Source organism: Chiloscyllium plagiosum, chromosome 23 (genome assembly GCF_004010195.1).
Source record: "Chiloscyllium plagiosum isolate BGI_BamShark_2017 chromosome 23, ASM401019v2, whole genome shotgun sequence".
Lineage (NCBI taxonomy): Eukaryota > Metazoa > Chordata > Chondrichthyes > Orectolobiformes > Hemiscylliidae > Chiloscyllium > Chiloscyllium plagiosum.
In genome coordinates, this window is record NC_057732.1 from 39,137,959 (window position 1) to 39,148,152 (window position 10,194).

The window sequence follows — 10,194 nt, forward strand, 5'->3', positions numbered from 1 at the left end:
GCCCTTCAGAAGATGGTGGTGAGCTGTGTTCTTGAACCACTGAAGTATATGTGCTGTAGATAGACCCACAATACCATTAGGGAAAGAATTCCAGGATTTTCCAGAGCCAGTTAAGAAACAGTAACATATTTCCAAGTCAGGACGGTGAGTAGCTTAGAGTGGAATTTACAGGCTGTAGTATTGCCATGTGTCTGCTACCTTTGCTCTTCTATGCTGTTGTGGTCATGGGTTCGGAAAGTGCTGTCGAAGGAGTTTTGGTGATCTTCGGCAGTGCATCTTGTTGTTAGTACACAATGCAACTGCTCTCATGCACATCTTGATTGGAAAGGTTGATGAGCTACTTTCAATTGGATAGTAAATCAAATTTTCCACTGCTTATTTTGATATTAAGACACTTGTCGGAGTGATAGCAGTGAGTGGTCTTCAGGGCTGTAAAGTGCTTAGAGACATTCTGCACCGTGAAAGGTGCCATATCAAATTTCTTTAAAGGGCACAGATGAAGTGGGTATTACAATCAGTTTCTTCGGAAACATAGAAAATTTATATCGCAGAAGGAAGTTATTTGGCCTATTATGTCTGTGCCAGGCTGAATATAATTTCATCTTGGCTTCTTCTATTCCAATTAAACCAATCCCAATCTTTCCACATTGCTAAAATTCTTCAGTCCTGGCAACATTCTGAAAAAAAATCCCTCGGTACTCTCTCCAGTGCAATCACATCCTTTCTCCACACACTGATCAAAACTGTGTGCAGTACTCTCATGTAGTGTTTCACAGCTCTACTAAAATCTTTCTGCATTTAAATTCTGTCTCCAGTAATAAAGGAAGAAATCCCATTTGCCTTTAACCACCTCATCTATCTGTAATGCTACCTTCTGTGAACCTGCACCCAAGTCCCTGGGGAATTTGAGGTGCAGGAACTGTGTTCCCTGCTAATAGCTGTAGTGGTGAAAGCTGATGGCAGGTTTAATCATTTTTAAAAATGCTCTGTGTGGAATTGCATATATTTCCTGTGTATGCCACCAACACTTTGATTTTTATTTTGAATCACATGAGAAAAGGGAAAGAGCAAGGAAATGGCTCAGTGCTTGTTAATGCTGTCAGGAATGGCAGGCCACAGTTAAAATTCTACCCTGAGATTCCATATTTGACTTGTAAAAAATGTTATTACATATCTACTCCAGGGGCTAAATTTTACTGGAGGGCATAGTGCTCACCCACTTGGCAGGTAAGTGGGTGCTGCAGTGCAATGCTCAACAATCCCACCCTCCAGCAATAACAAATTGCTGGCAGCCTTAAGAAGGTAAAGTTTGGGTTTCCACCCTTAGTGAGAGAATATCCTACTTTGAAGAGCTGCTGGTTAATCCGATTGACAGGTAACTCTAGTGACTCCAGCAATGCTAGATCTCAGTGACAACTGCTGCAGGGACTGAGCTCAGGGTTGATTAATAAATATCTAGAATCCTCACCAGTGTCAAAACCTGTAAATAGCCTTGGGATCTCAGTGAATTGATATTTCTCCAATTTGCTTTATCACCAGGCACTGTTTTTCACAAAGCTGACGGGGACAGGCATGGAGGGAGTTTTTCAATTCTTTTCCTTCCCTGCCCCACCCAATAATTGTTTGCCTAAAATACAACCCACTTGCATATTCCCAAGTCCGGCATCAGAAAATGGGGAAACAGGTGAGGAACTAAAGGGCTCTTTCTGATCCTGCCTCAGACTCTAATTCGTTTCATGGGCAATTCTTCCACGGATGCTTTGGCAGTACTTTACTCAGTTCTATTGCTAGGATTCTGGATCAGTGGTGCTGGAAGAGCACAGCAGTTCAGGCAGCATCCAAGGAGCAGTGAAATCGACGTTTCGGGCAAAAGCCCTTCATCAGGAATAAAAAAAGCTATTGCTAGGATACCTATAGATCTCATACACCAAACATTCTGTAACCTTTGGAGGGGGATAGAATACAACAGTGTGCTGCACGTTTAATAAACTACACATACACACACACACACACACACACACAAGCCAATTCCACTGTTGACCTCAGTGAGCTGACACTCAGGAGTTGTACCAAACATTTGTGTTCTAACGTGTGGTTGTTCCGCCATCTAGTGGTGCTATTGGCAATATACAGAATCAAATCAAAAAGAGACAAGGGATTTTCATGCCGAACTGAGTTTCAGTTCCTTTTAATAAAATGCTAATTTTGCCTCAGACACTCCTTGTTTATCTCAGATTGAGTCAGAAATCACACGACACCAGGTTATAGTCCAACAGGTTCCAGCAGTGCTCTGAAAGCTTGTGATTTCAAATAAACCTGTTGGACTATAACTTGACATGGTGTGACTTCTGCCATTGTCCACACCAGCACCTCCACTTCATATCTCAGATTCAGTTAATGAATTTGGCTTGACCTGTCAGGCGAATGCTGTGGCCATCCTAAATCAGTGTTTTTTTCTCCCTTTCAGATCCATTTTAATCCACAAAAGTCTCAGGTATTAAAATCGGTTGCACAATAAGAGTCCATATTTTACCTCAGCATGACAAATTAGAGTACATTTCTGCTCATCCTGTATTATTCAAGAACATCAGGGACAGCATAGAAGCAAAAGAAAAAGCATATAATGCGGCAAAGGGCAGTAGGAAGCCTGCAGATGCTGGAAACCAGATTCTGGAGTAGAGTGGTGCTGGAAAAGCACAGCAGTTCAGGCAGCATCCAAGGAGCAGTAAAATCAGGCAAAAGCCCTTCATCAGGAATACAGGCAGAGTGCCTGAAGAGGGCCAGGAGAATGGGAAGTCTACAAAAACCGATAGAGAACAACTAAAAAAGAAGTAAGGAAGGGAAGATTAAATATGAGGGTAAGCTACAAGAGTTTCTTCAGATATATAAAGAGCAAAAGAGGACATTGGGCCACTGAAAAATGATGCTGGAGAAGTAGTAATGGGGAACAAAGAGATGGCTGAGTAACTAAACGAATACTTTGCATCAGTCTTCAGAGTGAAAGACACAAGTAACATCCTAAAAATTCAAGAGAGTCAGGGGCAGAGGTGAATGTGGTGGGCACGACCAAGGAGAAGGTACTAGAAAAACTGAAAGTGGATAAATACTTGGATGAGATGGACGACACCCCAGAGTTCTGAAGGCAATAGCTGGAGAGGTAGTGGAGGCTTAAGTGGTGAGCTTTCAGGAATCACTGGAGTCAAGGAGAGTCCCTGAGGACTGGAAAATCGCTAATGTAACCCCCCTGTTTAAGAAGGGAGCAAGGCAAAAGACTGGGAATTACATGCTGACTAGCCTGACCTCGGTCATTGGTAAGATTTTGGAGTCCTTTGTGAAGAATGAGAGTTCTGAATACATGGGAGTGCATGGTAAAAAAGGGCAAAGCCAGCATGGTTTCATCAAGGAGAGGTCATGCCTGACAAATCTGTTAGAATTCTTTGAGGATGTATCGATTAGGTTAGACCAATGAGAGGCAATGGATGCTATCTACCTGACTTCCAGAAGGCCTTTGACAAGATGCTGCACCGGAGGCTGCTGAGTAAGATAACAGCCCTTGGTATTAGAGGCAAGTTACTAGCATGGATAGAAGATTGACTGTCTGGCAGGAAGTGGGAGAAAGCGAGGACTGCGTTTGCTGGAGATCAGAATTGAAAAATCTGGCACTGGAAAAGCACAGCAGGGCAGGCAGCATCCAAGGAGCAGGAGAGTCAACATTTCAGGCATAAGCCCTTCATCAGAATGTGTCTGGCAGGAAGCAGAGAGTGGGGATAAAAAGGTCTTTCTCAGGATGGCAGCCAGTGACTAGTGGTATTCCACAAGGACGAGTGTTGGGATCACAACGTTTCACTTTATACATTAATTATTTAGATGATGGAACTGAAGGCATTCTGGCTAAGTTTGCAGATGATATAAATATAGGTAGAGGGACAGGTAACATTGAGGAGGCAGGGAGACTGCAGCAAGATTTTGACAGGTTTGGAGAGTGGGTAATGAAGTAGCAGATGGAGTACAATGTAGGAAAGTGTGGAGTAATGTACTTTGATAGGGAGAATAGATGCATGAGGAGAAACGTCAGAAATCTGAAGTGCAAATGGACTTGGTACTTCTAGTCCATGATTCACTGAAGGTTCACTTGCAGGTTAACTTCCTCAAAGAATTTTAACAGATTTGTCAGGTTGAATCAGTGGTTAGGGAGGCAAATACAATGCTGGCATTTCTTTTGAGAGGACTGGAATATAAAAGCAGAAATGTACTTCTGAGGTTATGTAAAGCTCTGGTCAGATCACATTTAGAATATTGTGAGCAATTTTGGATCCCATATCTCAGAAAGGATGTGCTGGCCCTGGTATGGTTCTAGAGGAAGTTCACGAGGATGATCCAAGGAATGAAAGTCTTAACATAAGAGGAACACTTGAGGAATTTGGGTCTACACTCGATGGAATTTAGAAGGATTGGGGGAATTTAATTGAAACTTACAGAATACTGAAAGTCTTGGATGTTGGGAAGATGTTTCTATTAGCAGGAGAAATTAGGATGAGGAGAAATTTCTTCAGCCAGAGAATGGTGAATCCTTGGAATTCATCGCCACAGGAGGCTGTGGAGGCCAGGTCATTGAATATATTTAAGACGGAGATAGAGGTTCTTGATTGTTAAGGGGATCAAAGATTACTGGATGAAGGCGGGAAAATGGATATGAGAAACCTATCAACTGGATTGAATGGCAGAGCAGACACAATGGGGTGATTGGCCGAATCCCTGCTCCTGTGTTTTGTAGTCTTAAGAAAGTAAGGAGAGAGGAAACAGGCCAGTTAGCCTGATGTCAGTCAACAGGAATGTCAGGAATCTATTATTAAAGAAACATAAAAAAGTCACTTAGAAAATCATTGAATGATTTAAAAAGTCAATATGTAGAGATCCAGCTTCTTACAAGGGCAAATTAATGCACAGGTTTTACTTCAGGTCCAGAATATTGAATTTCGACAAAAATCTATTGTCACCATGGAACCCTCTGGAATCTCTGGTTTGAAAACCTTATGTGCCTCACATAAAGATTCTTCTTGTTGATGTTCATTTCCTTTTATTGCTTTAATCGAGTTAAACCTCGGGGATGGAGCAGAGGCATGGATTGACACACTTGATTATGGACTTGTTGCAGAATGTTTTGTTCCTGTTCTGTGATGACTGTATGGGTGGAGTTTACTGAAGGTGGTGAGAGTCCAACATCAGACACCAAAATTTATTCACCCACATGACTTGATCTGTATAAATCCTGAGTTAATTAAGATGCTAATTGGTAATCATAACCTTGACACCGTAACTCTAGGAGCACCTAATTATTGTGCTTTCCCCAGTCATGCAGAAATCTCAACCCCCCCGGGAACTGCTGACCAATCAGAAACAGGCTGCTCCCCATTGCCAGCATAGTGTCACCAGGGGTGGAGTCTGCCAGAACGACATTGGCCCTTCACCGAAGATCTCGGGAGATCATTAAATGAGGGCAAACTGAGGAGATGATCACCGATATAGGGAAGAGGATCAGAGGAAAGAGTGGGTTTCTGACTTTCAGTGGGCATTCTCGTCCCATCACTGGGTGAGTGGCTTTGAATAAGAGATCTCTATCCCCCTCCCACAACCAGAGTCTTTATTATGAGTCCCAACCTATCATTGAATACCAGCGGCAATGTGATCAGGCTGATTAATGCCCACTTAAGGATCTTAAGTGATATACAGGGAGGAAAGTCATCTAGGAGAAAGTGAGGACCACAGATGCTGAAGATCAAAGTCGAGAAGCGTGGGGCTGGAAAAGCACAACAATCTTCCAGCAACGACTTTATTCGGAGAATGGGGGAGGTGTCCATCCTGCACCCTCCAGCCCAACGAAACACTTTGCCAACTCTACCATCAGCGCTCATTTCCAGGAGGTGTGGTTTGGCATTTATTCCATCCTAAGGCTTTATCAACAGCAGAGAAAATTGGCCAAGCAACCCAATTGATTTATGCTCTTCAGAAAACACTTGTTGTATGATGGATCCTCCCCACTGTCACTTTGGTGAAAGATGCACCATGTGGATATGCTACCACCAGCTTCCTTTCGAACTAGACAGGCCAGCAGAAGTAGTAAGGGTAGATGCAGGAAGGATGTTCCTGATGACAGAACTAGCAGTCACAGTCTAAGGATATGGACTAAACCACTTATGACTGAGATGAGGAGAAATTTCTTCACCCAGAATGATGAGCTTGTGGAATTCACTAACACATAAAACAATTGAAGTCAAAACATTGTATGATTTCAAAAAGGAGTTTGATATAGCAGTTTCTGAGGAAGGTTGTGCTGGTGTTGGAGAAGGTCCAGAGGTTTACAAGAATGATCCTGTAAATGAAAGGCTTGTCCTTTGAGAGGCTGTTGAGGATGTTAGGTCTGTACTCAGTGGAGTTTAGAAGGGGGGGGATTTCGTGGTAACTTTCAGAATGCTGAGAAGCTTGGATAGAATGGATGTGGAGAAGAAGTTTCCACTTGTAGAGGAGACTAGGACCCAAGGCCACAGCCTCAGAGTGAAGGATGATCCTTTAGAACTGAGATGAGGAGAAATTTCTTCAGCCAGAGGGTGGTTAAGCTGTAGAAGCCAAGTCATTGAGTAATTTAAGACAGAGATGGACAGGTTCTTGATTCATAAAGGGATCATAGAGTCATAGAGATGTAAAGCATGGAAACAGACCCTTCAGTCCAACCCATCCAGACCGACCAGATATCCCAAACCAATCTAGTCCCACCTGCCAGCACCCGGTCCATATCCCTCCAGACCCTTCCTATTCATAATACCCATCCAAATGCCTCTTAGATGTTGCTTGTACCAGCCTCCATCACTTCCTCTGGCAATTCATTCCATACACATACAACCCTCTATGTGAAAAAGTTGCCCCTTAGGTCTCTTTTATATCTTTCCCCTCTCACCCTAAACCTATGTCCTCTAGTTCTTAAATCTTTTCTGAACTCTTTCAAGTTTCACAACATCTTTCCAATAGGAAGGAGACCAGAATTGCACGCAATATTCCAACAGTGGCCTAACCAATGTCCTGTACAGCCCCTTGGTTTGCTTCTTTAAAGAAAATGAGAGAGAAATTTCATTGAAACAAAAGTCAATGATACATAACTGCTGTTTCCAATAATTCAGGGTTGTCAAGTTTGGTTTCACGCATTCAAGGAGATGTTCTCATGTGACCACCTATCCTCAACTGTACTTCACTTAGACTTAGACTTAACACAGTGGACACCCAATACATGCATCATCACCTTCTCAATATATCCCGGTTTTGACTTTGGACAATCACCTGCGTACTTGACCTCCAACTGTGTTATAGAGGCACAATGGAAGCTCAGGTTAACAGAGCAGTTAGTAAAGCATACAGTATCCTTCCTAGGCTTTATTAATAGGGACATAGAGTATGAAAGCAAGGAGATTATGGTGAATGTCTATACGGCATGTGTTCAAGCTCAGCTGGAGCACTACGTCCAATTCTGGGTGCCACACTTTAGGAAGATGTGAAGGCACTAGAGTGTGCTGAAAATATTCAGGATAATGGTTCCAGGATGAGGGACTTCAGTTATGCAGCCAGATTGGTGATGTTATTACAGTATTTCTTGGGAAAGGGAAAGCTAAGGGATCTGAAAGAGATATTCAAAATTATAAGGGGTGTGGATGGAGCAAATATTATAAAGAGAAACAATTCCCACTTGTGAAAAGACCGACAGCAAGAGATCACAGGTTTAAAGCAATTGGCAAAAGAAACAAAAGCAATAAGGAAAACTCTTTCATGAAACAAGTGGTTAAGGTCTGAAATGCCTAAGTGTGTTGTGGAGGCAAGTTCAAAGCAGTCAGAGTCAGATTTGTACAGCATGGAAACAGACGCTTCAGTCCAACTCATTCATGCCGACCAGATATCCTAAACTGATCTAGTCACATTTGCCGGCATTTGGCACATATCCTTCTAAACCCTTGCTGTTCATGTACACATCCAAGTGCCTTTTAAATGTTGCAATTGTAACTGCCTCCACCACCACTGGCAGCTTGTTCCTAACTCGCTCCACCCTCTGCATGAAAAAGTTGCCCTCAGGCTCTTTTTAAATCTTTCCCCTCATCTTAAACCTATGCTGTCTGGTTTTAGACTCACCTACCTTGGGAAAAAAGACCTTGGCTATTCACAGTATTCATGCCCATCATGATTTCATTAACCTCTATAAGGTCACCCCTTAGCCTCTAACATTCCAGGAAAAAAAGACCCAGTGTATTCAGCCTCTCCCTGTAGCTCAAACCTTCCAATCTCAGCAAAGGGAGTTAGTGATTTTTTTCCCCCAAAAAAGAACATGCAGAGTTACAGGGTGAATGCAGGAGAATGTCAGCTCAGGAAATACTTGTTCAGATCACTGGTGCTGACATTATATGCTAAATGGCCTCTGATGGTTCTGTAACAATTCTGCAATTGTGAACAGAACATCTCTTCTTTTTTGATTAAGCTCTTTATAGCCTTCCAAGTCCAACGTTGACTTCACCCAATTTCAAATAATAACTAGCATTTTTATTTTCTCAGACTGCAACTGTTGCAAATAACAATGACACCGTGCAGATAAGTAATTTGTTATTTTACTTGTGTCCCATCATCTCCTTTTGCTTTGCGCATTGCATTATCATTTAATTCCTCCTTCCCCCTCATCTTTCAACTTTGTTCTCCTCCCTGTTAGCTCTGTACTTACTTAAAACCAGTAAGTTTGTTTTTGCAGTGGTCTTAAATTGGATTGCCTTCCTTAGGCCATTTGTCACTAACATAATCCTATGCAGAAATAACATTTCTATGATGCAGAAGAACATAATTAACCTGAAATGTTAACTCTGTTCTTATCTTCTTGGATACTATCAAAACTACTCAGCATTTTTTGTTTTCATTCCCTAGAGTGGAATTGAGTTGATTTCTCCCATTGCAGTGCATAAAACAGATTGAAATTAGAACCAACAATAGACGGGTAAAACAAAGAACTGTGATGCTAAACATCTGAAACAAAAACAGAACTTGCTGGAGAAACTGGTAGCATTTGTGGTGAGAATGCTGAGTTAAAGATTCAGTTAAAAACTCATTTTTGTCTCCACTGATGGTGCCAGTCTCTCCAGAAATTTGTTTTGATTTCAGCAAAGAATGAAACTTGGTAAATCTTACAAACAAAGCGCTTACTGCCTATCATTTTGTGGGAACTGGTGTTGCCGACATTCCATGTAGCCTCTTTGAGGCGTGACCGCTCCTCCACACTGTCAGAATCTGAATCAGACTCCACACTGGCCGCCGCCATCTTCGACCTCCCTCCGCACTGCTTGCGGTTGGGTTACGGTAGAAGGTAGAATAGTTGCAGTATCAGCCATGATTGAATGGCACAGCAGACTCAGTAGGCTGAATGGCCTTATTCCCACATATATTATACACTTGCTGCTGTACTTTTCGTACCAAGAGTGAAATGCTTTCAGCATTGACTAGATTTTGCCTTGTTGAATTTTTCTGTGAATTGCTCTTCTGCAGATGACAGTTCAGCTCTTTCAGCTACTGATGTCTACACAAGTTACTCTCTTACATTCTTCTGATATCACTGGATCCAAAGTGCTATCTACTCTTTGTATTGTTCAAATTTGCAACAGCGCTCACCATGTTATAACATGATGTAATGCCCCCTGCTGGCAACATGTTGTATAATGAATCATACACCATGGCTCATTGTGTTTATGTGCTCACTGGATTCTTTGCCTGGTAGATTTAGGAATGATAGGACCTGCTTTGTCTAGTGGGATGAGAGGAAAACCACTGGGCAGGGTAAATAGAAGAGACTCATTTCTTCAACAATGTATTTTATTACATGTTGGCAATTTACAAACAAGTTACGTTGGATGATAGACATGGTTCCTAAAAGTACCAGGAGACTGGATCTGTCTCCTTCCAGATTCAGAGCTGTTTCCCTATCTATGTCCTCCTGATATCATCATATTTGCTAGGGCTTAATGCACTCTGCAGCATTAACCCTTTTAGAACCAAACATCTCATACAACACATGAAGACACACATTTAATAGTAACAACAATAAAGTATACAATTCTAGTGAGGGTGCACTAGCAGAAGATCCTGCGTGTGTATGTGCATATAGCATTAAAAGTGGCAGGA